The 14,671-nt window shown below is 38.3% G+C and overlaps 1 pseudogene; it reads right to left on the bottom strand.

Moving 5' to 3' along the window:
- LOC125914326 (uncharacterized) overlaps positions 1-11,282 on the bottom strand; it is a 34,039-nt pseudogene extending 22,757 nt beyond the window's left edge.
- Between the last annotated feature and the right edge of the window lie 3,389 nt (positions 11,283-14,671).

Genomic DNA, 14,671 nt, shown 5'->3' with positions numbered 1-14,671 from the left:
ATTGCTAGTGCCTATGTGAAATAAGGGGATTTCCAGATGTTGTCTTAGAATGAAATGACTTCAGGAAACAAAATTAATTGGAAACCAAATTAATTGGTGTATTCTTCCTTTGTGCACCTGATAGTTCCACAAAAAATTTAAATGAAAAGCCTCAGAAAGGTTCTCTTGCTTGCAAAATATATTGAAATGTGCCTTAAAAGAGTATAACATATAAGATTGAAGCTACCCAATCTCCTTGTGAAGATCTTTGTAAATAAACACATTTCATGGTATAGATGTAGCTAAGAGTCTTGCCCTGTCTTCTGATGGATCCATTTTCATACCATCTACCCACACAGCTAATGTTTTACTTCAAGAATCCATACAGACTTAACCTGGAAAAGCTTCAGTAAGAACATTTGGCCAGGTTTCTTCTTCATATGCACAGGGAACTTTGAGAAAAGCATGGACATAAAACAAATTTGGGGAGAGTGTTAAATAAGAAAATAGTGATTATGGAAAGCCAGTATGTATTTACCAAGAACAAGTTATGACAACAACATCTAGTTTACTTTCTGTTACAAATGATGGGGCAGATAAATTATATCCTATTTGGGAAGAATATTTGATCTAATGTTTGAAGATAGCTTTTTGAGCAAGAAGTACATAAGAATATTAAGAAAAATCTAGCTGGCTGAATTATCATAGCCTAATAGTGTCGATTAATAAGTTAATAAACTAGAGGAGACATATGAGGGTATAAAATTCAGAACTCTTCTTGTTCTAACCTAGTTAGATATTTTAGTGAGAGGTTCAATGCTTATCAAATTTTCAGGTGACTTGAAGTTAAAATGTTAGATTAAAATTAGTCGTTTTAAAATGATTTCTACAAGGAAATCAATTGAAATTAATACGATTAAATTAACAGAGATGATCTGAATTCCTACATTTAGGGAAAAAAAATAATTGCATGAGGACAGGACTCAGGAGGCTTGGCATGGCAGTTGGAGTATGTGTGAAAAAGTCCCACGGGTTTTATCGAAACAGAAAATTAATATGTACTATCTGTGTGATGTGTCTGCCAGAAAGACCAATGCAAAGACAGAAGTGGGCAAAGAACAGGATGGAGGCAGGTGTCCACGTAGTACTCAACTACACACATGTGGAATATGTTGTCAAATGCCTTTTGTCGCAAAGGGGCACAGATGATTTAGAAAGTATTCCAACGCGTGCAAAATGAATTACGAGAATTCTAAGTCTTCACTACTTATTTGCTTTTTCAGTACTAATAGTGTTTCCTAGTATCTACCAATGCCAATCCCCACACTGTCTTCTTTTGTAAGCATTGCTTTATTTAATTGCCATCACACCCTATGACGTGTAGTTCTTATATTCATTATCATTTCACAGATGAGGAGACTGAGACCTAGAATGGTTAAATGACTTACTCAAAGTCACCGAACTACTAAGTGGCAAAGCTGGAGATTTTTTTCTGACCCCCACTGTCCCTAGCTTTAGCCACTGTGCAATGTAACAAAAAGAATGTTACTCACTTCCAAAATTACTTTAGAGTGAAATGCTGAGCTGTACATTCAAGGTTCATACACTCTGGCCCCAACCTACCTTTCCAAGATGATTCTTGCTACATCCTTGGATCCATACAGTGCTCTAGCCAAGCAAGAAAACTGTTCTGCTTTGTCTTAACTTCTGTTCTTTGATCTTACAAATTGTTCAACCTGAAGTAGTCTCTTTCCTTGGCACTCCTGTACGACTCTACCTGAAATGTGATTTTCTTAAGGAGACTTCTTGACTCCTTAGAATAAATGGGATCATCTCTCCTCCAGAGTTCTTCAAAAACAAACCTTTTGCAACTAATAATACTCTTCTTCTAATATTCATTTCTGTATATCTTTTAGTTCTAATAAATAGTATGCTCCTTGACAACAAAGGCTATGCCTTTGGAATCTTATCTCATAGGATTCCATTTAGGCTTATTTCTTACATATATTAGTGGTTCAATAAATATTTCTCGAATGAGAGAGAGATGATTGTGGTGGGTGGCCTAAGGAGGGAATACTCCCAAAACTATCACAAAAGAGTCAGTTGAATGAGATACCTATTGAAATACAGGTTGGCATTTAGTAAGTTGATCTGATATTGGAGAAGCATGGGGAAGAACATTATTCTAAAAACATTTGGTATTCCAAAAAATTGTCTTTTAATAGAATAAAATTTTATCTCATCTTGTCAATTATAACTGGACTTCCATTTGGAAGCAGTTTGAATCAGACTGGGGAAGTCTAGAATTGAGAGTGCAGGTGTCAGTTCTTGGGATTGTCCTTGTGTTAGAAAGTATAGGTTGGCAGATGTGGCGGGGTTGAAGAAAGTGACAGATTTCCAAGTACAAGCCTGATGAGATATGGATATAGACGTCAAATCTCAAACATGGCTACTAAACCAAGTGGCAAAGATGCCTTTTGCACATGACAAATAAGCTGCAAGTAGAATCCGAGATTTATGGTATCCAACCAGGCAAAGGATTTTCATATATTCACAGTATAACATAGGGAAAGAGCATAGGTTTTGGAAACAGTAGTGTCCGGGTTTGATTCCTGTCTCTGCCACTTCCTGGCTGTGTGACCTTGGACACTTTACGTAATTTCCCTGAAGTTTATTTCCCTCACCTGTAAAATAAGAATAATAATTTGCACTAACTTCATAGGGTTATTATAAAGACTAAACAAGTTGATGTCTGTAAATTACTTAGAATAGTACCTGTGTAGAATTAAGAGCTACATAACCATTAACTATTATTTATCTGTAGGTGTTTTGAGGGGCAGAGTTTTGGTAGCAAGGCATTAATGTTACATCCAGGTTAAAAATATTTGTAGCCACTTTTTAAAATACATTTTGGCTTGGTTGGTGAATAACAATGTAACCTCAAACCAGTCACCAAAACTCTGTTGCTCAGTTTTTTTCACCTGTAAAACAGACATAGAAACTTCCATATCAGCCCTTAGCATTTTCTTAAGAATTAAAAAAGATAATGCTTGGAGACTTCTTTTGTACTCTAAACAATGCTGTCAAAATGTAAAAGGTTTAATCATTCAATATTCAGCTATTGAGCCCCACATGTGAGTCTAGACTGCTTGTAGAGAGAGAAGGAAAAGCATCTGATGATCCTAGGGTAGGTTGTGGGGCATTGTCCTGGTGGTCTCCCCAGGCAGTCTATAGTAGCCGCCTGACCCTGATTTAGCCTTCCCCCTTCTACATGTTGTCAACTTATATATAATCCATTCTCAAAGCTCTTGAGACTAATTTACAAAAGCAGAATGCCAATTATTACTTCACAATAAGAAAAACAACTGTCAGGCAGCAAACAAACATGCCTGTTACGTTTATCCTCGTCAGCAGAACTGCATAGGAAGCTAAGCTACAGTTAGGTTTTGGGGTGAATCTGGAACTTGAATCACAGGAAATATAAGATTTGAATGTTGACTTAATGCAGTGAAGATACCTGGATTTATCCCTCTCCACAATAGCATCAGCACTGCAAAGGAGCTACAACTCTTGAAAATTTCAGCTAAGGCTGCCTCTTCCCGGGGGGTGTTCTTGAATTAATGCTTACAATGTTTGCCTCAGTGAATCCTTGTTTTTGCTGACATGGCTGACTAGTCTTTTCCTCTGAAGGATGCTTAATAAGTCAGTTAACAGAAGATTAAAAAAACACTATCTGTTGTTAACATCTCCTTTCCCACTTGAACCTCAGGAAAGAGAAGCCAGCACTGTAGGCCCAAAGGTAAATTGCCCTTATTCTACTTCTCCTCCCCCAGGGGGAAAATTCATTTTGAGAAGAGTTAAACAAGGACAGTGTGAAAGGGAAAGGAGTGAGCAGGGTTAGTGCTTGGGGTGAAGGAGTTCTAAGAGTCCCCTGGGTGAATGATCAGGTGGCTGTGTTGGGTATATGTTGTATACATGGGATGGGTTCCCCTCCAGCTTCCAAAGGTGATAATGGGCCTCTAAGGGTGTGACACAGAAATGCCAGTGGTCTGATCACTAATGGCTGAGACCCTGAGACTTCTGGTGACAGATATCTGTGCCTGGGACTAGCATGGGGACAGAAAGTTGCCCTTCAGGCTCAGACAGTATCAACACTGTCCTAGGTAGACTGCAAAGAAGGGTATACCTGAATGTTTTGGTCCATATAAACCTCTGGGACTCTTGCATAACATTAGAGTGGTGGAAAGTTCCCCTCTCACCACAGCAAATGACTAATCATTAATTTTCAGTCAACTAGGCATATGCATGGAGGCTTAGAGTTGATTGATCTGATTTTGCAAACTAAACAGATAAATTCATTTTTATTTTATGATGATTTTAGATCTTAGTGTAGGAGGTAAGCATTTATCTTTTTTTTTTTTTTTTTATTAATTTTTACACAAAAGGAAAATACCCAGTCCTGCCATTCAGAAAGCACTGTCTTCTGGGGAAGACATACAAGTAGATATGTCATTAAGTCATGATGATACTCTTGCTAAAAGTCATTATAGAAATTAAGTGTAGGGTGTATAGTAGAAGTTCCTATTCCAGAGCTGGTTAGGAAGGGGGAGGGAGCACATCAGTGAAGGCTCTCCCCACCCAAAGAAGAAGCCCTAACCCTAAATGAAGACAGGGAGTAGGTGATAAATATGTTCCTAGATGAGGCTACATTTGACCTTTCTCAAAGAAGGAAGGGAAAATGACTTACTAGGAAAAGGAATTTGTGTGCAGAAATTCTATTGGTTTTGAGGCAATGCAAGCCATTTGTATCTAATTTGAATCAATGAAATCTCTGTAAATATGTATGAAAATGACATTGGTCATTCAGTGAATTGTTTATTAGAGTGATATTTTTTATTTTGTGTGGATTCATCCATATTCACTCATCAGGCAACAAGGTGGATAATATGGGATGACTGGTTGGATTATGGATGCTGTTTCTGATTAGGAAACTCGCCATAGTTACTTGACCCCTTTTAAGGCTTGAATCTAAAATATTGTTCTCTTAGCAAAGCACTAATATATGAGCCAATCAAACCAATATATATAGTTTATTTACCTGTTAGAATGTTGTGAAATAATTTCAGAATATAATTTATCTATTAGAATGTAGTGAGATAATTTTTTGTAATCATTATGTATTGATCCATTGTTTTATCTCCCTTTACTGTTGTATTGAAAGAGCTTATTTAGTCTAAAAATGTAAAACAGTGAAGTAATGCAGAATCTGGAAGTGAACTTGGAAGCTTCTGGGTTCTACTGTGGGACATTTCCCCTTATCTTATAATGTATTTTTAGATGATTATTATTTTATTTCTTCAGTATTACTTATTTTCTCAATTATTCAGATTTTATATTGCTGAGAAACCAAAGGTTTAAATAAAAGTTTGATGGGTAGGCATTAAAACTTGCAGAAGTTGGTGAAGATCTACTTAGAAATAGTTGGGGGAGTGATACAAATCACAAGGGAACTGATGAGAAAGCAAAAGTGCAATATTTGATGAGGCCTTTGGCTATTTAGTTTGCTCCTAGATGATCAGATATATGAAAACTTTATGTTTAAAATTTGGTAAGAAAAGTGCAAGGATAAAGATAAAAGTGTAGCATATATCTGTGATATACTTAGACTATTACAAGGTCCCGACAGAGCTAGGAAATACTTTAGAAGAATACTAAGGAAAAAAAAAAAAAAGATGAATTCAAGATCTCTTTGGAACAAGAAGAGCTCTGTGTATATTTTTGTCTTCTTGGTCAAGAAGACCATAGTTTTGCATCTCTGCCTGCATAAAAGCTGATTCCTGTTGCCAAGGCAGCTCCTGCACTCATCTCACCTAAAACCTAGTGTAGTGTTCTCTATGATTCGGTTTTGTTCTCCTCCTACGGATATTAAATTAATGAAAACATACCTCAAAGACAGACTGAATTCAGAGCGCTTCGGGATTTCAAATCTGAGAATTCTCTGCAATTAGTATGTCAAGTATGATACACAGAAGTGACCATGGCGTGGCATGTGGAGCAGTGTGGACAAGAGGTGTGAGGAAGAAATAAGGGATGGGGGGAGTCCCCATCCCCAGCCATGCTCCCTGGGGTTTCTGTAATTATTCAGCCAGCCGGGAAGGAATGCTCACACAGCCTTATGTGAATATGTGAAGGTTTTTTTTTGTTTTGTTTTGTTTCTGTTTTTGTTTGTTTAGTATTTTTGCAAGCAATTCATTCCTATGAAGAGTAGACTATGTTTTAAAGTTAATCCAATAGAAATGGTGTCTTCCTTAAGGTAGTCTATGGTGTTTCCATCAGGAAGTTCTGTGTTCTTTATGGTATTTCCTTCAGAGTAGTCTAAAGTAATGTGTATTGGGAAAAGTTGTATTAAGTAAAATTACATAAATTTGTGTGTGTGCATGTGTTAGCGATTTAAAATATTAATGGAAGCATTTTCCAAATGTGTTCTTCACAAAAACAGTGTCAAATATTTCCTATGACTAGAGTTCAGGGGATCCCACCTAGGGAAATACAAGTAAAGGTTCAATCTTCAAATTAAATTTCCAAATAGCTTGGTAATATCTTAATATATCGTACATGTAATTAAGGAGAATTCAAAATATGCAAAATTTTACTTAATTTTTAAAAATTTTTGTTTATTTATTTTTGAGTGAGAGAGAGGGAGAGAGAGAGGGAGAGAGAGAGGGAGAGAGAGAGGGAGAGAGAGAGGGAGAGAGAGATTGAGAGTGTGCACGCACAAGCAGGGGGAGAGAATCTGAAGCAGGCTCTGCACTCTGCATCAGAGAACTCAATGTGGGGCTCGAACTCATGAACCTTGAGATCATGACCTGAGCTGAAGGCAGATACTTAACCGACTAGCCACACATTCAATTTTCAAACAAATGACAGATATTGTATAAAACATGAAAATGAAAAATAAATGTAAAATGTTATTTCTTGAAACTATTGACTGAAATAATTTGGCTTTACTTTCAACCAGAAGTAGGAGAGAGTTGTTCATTGAGTTAAAAAAAGTATTTGAAGAAAATATGATCCCTTTTATTATATAGAGATATGTAAATTGCACAAAGAAACTAGTTTCTTTACTTGATTTGAATATTACATTTCATTCCTGTGAAGTCATTCCAGTGCCTGGTGTCTATTATAGATGAAATGCCACAGTGCCTTTCTGGTCTGGAGAATTTTAAGGAAAATAGCCTGTAATAGTGTTCCCAGTGTGATATTTCATAGAAATAGTTCTACAGGCTCAGGGAGACAGACATACATACGGCATACAAACAAACTGATATACACATGTACAAACTTACACTGACTTTGAAACACGTATTTTGTTTTATTTTTTATAGGATTTTTAAAAGTTCATTTGTTTATTTTGAGAGAGAGCAAGAGAGCGTGTGCTTGAGCAAGGGAGGGACAGAGACAGAAGGGGAGTGAGGATCCCACGCAAGCATGGCACTGTAGCCCTACTCAGAGCTTATCTCACAAACCGTGAGATCATGACCTGAGCTAGAATCAAGAGTCAGATGCCTGACTGAGCCACACAGGCTCCCTGAAACACACATATTGTAAAATTTACTACATAAATTGTATATTGTGCAGAATGGGGAAATTAAATTTCATTTAACTCTTCCTTTTTGTTTTGTTTTGTTTTTGACTTTCTAAAATCCTAAGCCAGCATTGTGGCATTATGGGAACATTGCATCATGGGAAGGACCTGAACAGGGTGGATGCTGTTTCTTGGTCACTGTTTTGGCCATCAGAGTGAAGAATGACCATTTATATCCTTTTCAGGGTAATGCCTGAAATAGGAATTTTTTTATGTCTGGATATGCAATCCTTAGACTCTGATTTGAAATATTACTTACAATCTCATATGGTGTTGACAATAATGGAACAGTAAGTTACCTAATGTGTTATTATTTGATAGAGATTTAATTATTTTTACTCTTTATTTTTGGTAGTACTCTTTTAGGATCCTAAACAAATTTCTCTCTTTACCTTTTAGAAAATCCTTTATTATTTGTTGAGCATTGGTCACTGTTTCTGGCTCTCCTGGAAGAAACTTCAACATTGCCCTGGTTTGTGGAGTGTTTGCTGGAAGCACCTTTGATAATGTCAGAAATGATGTCATTACTGTTCTGGGAGGAGTGTGTTTTCCACGAACTTGTGTTTCTTCTTCCATACAGCACTGATAATGGCAAAAAACAAGTATTTGTCAAAGGTAAGACTTTTTAAAACTAAAAATTTAAGATAGTTGAACATACTTTGAAGAATCAGAAATTCTGAGATAGTCTCATTAAGGCAATTTCAACTTTGTTGAAAATCAAATCGCTAAAGTAATTGGTAATGCCCTTTCAAAAAGAGAAATACAGTATGCACTCTGTAACATGATTCATCACTTTCCAGAGAAGGCAATAGAAATGTATAGTTGTTTTTTATTTTTTTGAGCATCTCATAATTGTAATTTACACATACAAATCCCACAGGCATATGTCACCAACAGATGGTATTTATTAAAAATCCACATGCATTCTTGGACGGTTTAAGTGTCATTCTGCCTGAAGGCAAAGAAATGGATTAGAAGACCTTTCAAGGTCATTCTACTTAGAACTTTCAAGAGTACAATGCGGAACTGTCCCATTGTTTAAAATGTGTTTATTTTAAATATATGTACAAGTCAAGTACATTTGGTTGCAAGTGACACATATCTAACTTGAATCAGAGTAATAAAAAAAGTGCAATATATTGGCCACTTATGAAAGGGTTTGGTCAGCTTTGGCATTCGAAACAATCGGCTTCAAAGACTAGAATGCAGTAAAGTCTCCTTTTCCTCTTTCTTCTTTGCTTCTCTTTGTGGGTTGCTCATTCTGTCTTCAGCAGATAGACTTCTTCCACATAGTGGGGAACATGGGTCCAGAAACAGATGCGTCAGTCATCAAAGAGAAGTCTTTGCAGCCAGCTCTGTTTAGAAACCCTGGGCAAGGGGCACTTGGGTGGTTCAGTTGGAGCCAACTTTGGCTCAGGTCATGATCTCACAGTTGTGAGTTTGAGCCCTGTTTGGACACTCTGCCGTCAGTGTGGAGCCTGCTTCAGATCCTCTGTCTCCCTCTCTCTCTGCCCCTCCTGCCTCGTTCTCTCTCTCTCTTTCTCAAAAATAAACATTAAAAAGAAAAAAAAAGAAAGAGGGGTGCCTGGGTGGATCAGTCAGTAGGGCAGCCAACTTCTGCTCAGGTCATGATCTTGTGGTTGGTGGGTTTGAGCCCCATGTCGGGCTCTGTGCTGACAGCTCAGAGCCTGGAGCCTGCTTCAGATTCTGTCTCCCTGGCTCTCTGCCCGCCCCCCCCCCCACACTCTGTGTCTGTCTCTCAAAAATAAAATAAATAAACGTTAAAAAATTAAGAAGAAAGAAAGAAACCATGGGCAAAATTTTAACTGTCACAACTTGAGCCCAGAAGCGATCACCATAAGCAGCAGTTATAGTCTTATGATTGACTTCCTGGGACCGTGGGCCTTTCACTGGCCATGACCATATTCACACCAGGATTGAGAAAGGCAAAAAGAGATTCCTGGGATCCTGAGACTGTCCTACCCTAGTCTCCAAGTGAATGTTTTCACTATTACAAAATGGTCAAGAGACAGTTTCAGGAATATTATAATTAAGAATGAATATTTGTTTTTTTCCTAAGTGTCTATCAAGATCAGTATCTTCCTGTTGTGCCTATCTCTGATCCCAATTTTCGCCAGAAGTCCAAGCCCCTGAGGACATACATGGTTACCTTTATGTACCTCCATTTGGCTCTGGACACTCTCTAATCTGACATAATCTCACACAACACTCTGATTCCTATCCTTCCTCCCGTGAGCTCCTCGCTTCCTGACCTCACCACGTATGCACACATACTTTCTGGAACTCAGGTTCTGTTATCAATAAAATGGTGTATGATCTTTAACTTCTGTAAACATTCCTTTTCCTTTTTGGTTTTACTGAAATCCGGCCATCACTTGAGGATGTCGGATTCCTCTGCAGCCTCTCAACTGTTCCTATTATGGCTGTTGTTTTCTCTCTCTCCCACCCCATATGTAATGTAAGTGTTCTTTTTCTTTTATTACCATTCAAGTTTATTCATCCCTTCATTCCCCTAATGCCTTAGCTATTTAAATTGGACTGCCCCACCTTGTTGTATAGTATCTACCAACTGCCTGGTAACTGCCTTACTTATTGACAGTTTTAACATGATCCTTATATTTTTTTTTCACCACCACTGTCTTACCTTTCTTTCGATGACTTTAGCATCATGTGATGACTGAACCCACACTCTGGATTTTCACACCGTTGAGTTTCTCACTTGCAGTGATCACTCCCTCAACATCGGATATCCAAGCCTATGGAGGTACTCTACAGATTTTCATTCTGATAGCTGCACCTGATTCTCTCTTGAAAGTAACCCACCATAAATTCAGCATTCCTTGTATTGCTAGCTCACCGGGTCTAGTGTCATCTGCTTTTGCAAATATTTAGCTCTTTAAGATTTTCTAATCATTTTGACTATTACCTTTGTGTTTGTTTTCATTAGTGCCCCTCTTGTCCTGAATATCTTTCCTTAGTTTAGAGTCTATGATTCATACAAAGTGTATCCCCTTCTCTCTAACATCAACTCCATTATCTGTCTCCCACCACTGCCCTCGCAGGTGAAACCTCAGCCTCGTGAAACTCACCTCTTTGCCTACTCTGTGCTTGTTCTTGAGAAACTAAATGTTCTTGAAGAACAACACTCAAACACGCTGATGGGTTTCCCTTAAGTTTATGACAATATATCTCAAGTGAGTTTCAGGGGTCCCAGGCAATCTTGTCCTACTTTTCTGTCAATTTGTTGTTCCATCATCTAGAAGAACTATGTAATTTTTTTTTTCTCCTCAAAATCTGTTTACTCATCCTCAACTAATTATCTCATTTTGTTTTTCATGGAAAGAAAAAATTAAAAATAGTGACTTTATCTTGCTTCCATCAACTCAAATAACCAACTTGCATCTGCGTTGCCATATTCTGCACTACAGCTGCACATGCCGTCTTGTCTTCTGCTAATCGTGTCTGAAAGCTTTCTGCTCTTGCTCAGCGCTGTGTTGCACTGTTCAGATCCACCTTTCAGGACTAAAGGGCTTATTCCCCCAGACTTGGGTAACAGCCCACCCTGCTCTTCCCAAACAAGACTGCCCTGAGGAGTTTTCCCAGAGGTCCCAGGCTGAGACCTCTGTGGTGGTGGCATCAATGTTCAACTCTTCCCTAGTTCCAGTCCTACTTCCTTCAGCCCCTCACAGGTTTGACCCCAAGGGCACTCCCAAACAAAGTTTTTGCAGGAATATATCTGTCTACATGTTTCACAGGGAATCTGGCTGAACAGAGGTGGTACCTGGAGTGGTCTGAGGGTCTAAATCTAAAATAACACTTAATTGCCACCGACCAGTTGCAGTGAGTCCCAATGAGGACCCCAACACTTGTGGTAGGTAGAGCTCTTGTGGGAGGCTCTTGGCACACTGTGGTGGTGCAGTGGTTAAGCGTTTTCATTTAAGATGAACCGGGACAGTATACCCATAGAAAGAAATGCATCAGTAAGGCAATATCTCAGGTGCTTTAGAAGTTTGGGAGAGGTGGTAATTATGAAGCTTATGGAATTTGATTGTTGTTGCTGGGAGCAATTAATGTATTTGATAAATTAAATTAATGGCTAAGTGTGGAAGCCAGAGAACCTCTTGGGAAACATATGAAGAAAATTTAATTTCCTGCAGCTAGCAGGTAGAAAAAGCAGAGGACCAGGCCCAGGACCTAATTATAAGAGCTACAGAACTCCCAGGAAGGTTGCATTCTCAGCCCTGGCAAGTCTTATGCCAAAGTCAGGGCTCTGGCTGGAACAAGTGGACTGCTGAAACTTTGGACAGAGACATCTGGATGGATGTACTTGAAAACACTGTAACTCAAGATTTTCATGAACCATCTGCACTTGCAGTTGTACTTTATGTCTTCTTGATTCCCATGTGCTTTGCCATGATGAAGGGCCTCTGCTTTGCAAAATGGTCCATGTCCCCATCCCCACTCTTTGGATATAGCCCCACATCTCCTTCTGACCACCACAGTTGTAACCGGAGTGAAGTTATAGCAGGACCTGTTTGGAGAGATGAAATGCTGAGCCTGCAAAGGGTAGAAAGATGCTATACCAATAAAGAGTTGAAGGACCCAACCAAAATCTACTGAAGGAGTGTGGTGATAGGTATTTTTAGGACGGATCATGAGACTACTGGATCAAGGGGACCATTACAGAAGGCTGGAGAGGGAAGAGTTTGTTGATCTAGAAGCACTCTCCAGTATGAAAATATTTAATTATCCAGCAAGGGCCCTGGAGCTAACATGTGGCTACTTTGGCTTTTGAAAGTTTGAAGAAAGTGCTGGCACACTCTAAGTATGATGGAGATGCCAGAAGTGCTGCAGCAGACAGTGGAAGAAAGCTCAAAAGCTTAAATAACTGAGGCTGGATATCTCTCTCCAGATGGGAGAGTACAGCTTCTGCCAGTGTTGTAAGGGATGCACTAGTACCAGGGGCACCCGCGTCACCAAGAAAGTGAGTGGCAGTTGTGTTCTACAAGCCAAGGCTGAGAGTATGGGAGGCCCACTGATAGCAAAAAGAATTATGAGATCTCAAATCACAGAGGCCAAGTGACAGCTAGTAACTATCGGAGGCAAGGTGGGTTCCCTGAAAATAGATTTTAGGATGGAAAATTTAGGGTGGAAAGCATGTTTTTATGCCAGTTGCCTCTCTATTACTGTATTATAAGCTATTTGAGGGCAGAGAATTGCTTGCCTCCTTCACTTGTGTATCATCAGTACAGAAAATATTGCTGGGCTTGCAAAAAGGACTTCCAATAAATATCTGGAAAAGAGGTTATTCTGAAAGGGTGGGTGTGGGGAATTATAAGCAACACCAATGCTGGAGACTTTGTGAGATTGTTAGCCGCTCAAATTTGTAACTTTCATATGGCTTTAAGAGTTTAGCAATAAAAGAAATTACTGTGGACCTTTAAAAAATAGAAGCAGACTTATAAATTATAACCTTTAATAAAGGCATCTGTTTCAGTGTTAACTTGTGAAACACTTACCTGAATTAAGCTTTATGTAAGTTCTTTATTGAGAGGCATGGCATGGGTTAAGCACAGCCATCAGGAGTTACTTTGTGTGGGAGGTTACGTGGTGATGATATTTTTGTTCCATTTACTAAAAGGAAGCCTTAAAAATTAGGAGAGAAAATATTGAGATATCTGGATAAATTTCTTGGTGAAAAGTATAAGGAAATTTAAACCAGTGTTTCCCAAACTACGTTACTGAAAGCATGGATTTTGTCAGTGGTTAATGCATGTTCTGTGTTCAAAGTATTTACAATTGCATCTAAGTTTGGGAAATACTGCCCTAGGTTTTGTGTGTTGGGGTATAAGTTAAAATAGCACATATTAACTATTTGGCCTTCAAAAGAGATGACAGCTGTTTGTATTTCTAATGGGTAGCATAATTTTTCACGACTCACGATTTGTTAAAGAATTGGGGAAAGGGAATCTAAGATTATGATTAAGAAGAACTAAGATTAAATATAAAACCAACTATTTGAACATAGAGTTTTCGGATTTCTTTATATTTTGTTTTAAGTAATTTTTAATAGTTGAAGTGTTTCGTGTGTCTGATATTTCTCAGGTTCTGTTCTAGGCATTGTAGAAGATACAGAGATCAAGTTTTACATGGTTTATCTTCTGAAGGATTACATTTTAATAAGTGGCTAGTAGCGGTTGTATATTTGTGTCAAAATTGTCAAGAAAAGCATCATTTATAACATCTGTTAGAATATGTACTCATTTATTCACATGACACAAAAGTCATTTGGGCAGTGGTAACCAGTAGTTTCATCACTGCTGCCCCCTTGATATCAGTTTGCTGAAAATTTGACATAGTTTTTAATACAAAAATAATCTTGTTTATAATCTTTATTCGTCTCTATAAAGTGATCACAAATGGGGACGCCTGGGTGGCTCAGTCAGTTGAGCATCTAGCTCTTGGTTTTCGCTCAGGTCGTGATCCCAAGATCATAGGATCCAGCCCCGCATGGGGCTCTGTGCTGGGCAAGCAGCCTGCTTTGGATTCTCCCTCTCTCTCTCTCTCTCTCTCTCTCTCTCTCTCTGCCCCTCTCCCTGCCTGTGCACTCTCTCTCTCTCTCTCTAAAGTAAAAAAAAGAAAAAAAGAAAATGCTCATAAATGTCATTCAGGCCCTTTTAGCAAGGCAGAAAAACAAATAAAAATCATCAAGTAATAGAATTTGCTTTCAGCAAGCTCAATCTCCTTCTTTGGTACTGTTTTACTCCCCCACAGACCCCCAAAATATACCTTGTCTCCCTCCCTTCACTCCTCAACAACTTGCTCAAATGATTTATTTCCATCATAGTATGCATTATAGAAAACAGTGTAAAATATTACCTATTCTTGGAGATTTTCATTTTTAATGAATTAATGCTTTAAAGAGAATGGTGGAATTTTTATATAAATCAATATATGAGGAAGATAAATGTAGAGAACACTAAGGATTGTATTCACAACCTAAAGTCAGGTCACGTAAGAACTTTC

This window comes from Panthera uncia (assembly GCF_023721935.1).
Source record: "Panthera uncia isolate 11264 chromosome D3 unlocalized genomic scaffold, Puncia_PCG_1.0 HiC_scaffold_8, whole genome shotgun sequence".
Taxonomy (NCBI): domain Eukaryota; kingdom Metazoa; phylum Chordata; class Mammalia; order Carnivora; family Felidae; genus Panthera; species Panthera uncia.
Note: the sequence above shows the minus strand (reverse complement) of the source record. Positions and strands in the feature narration are given on the sequence as shown.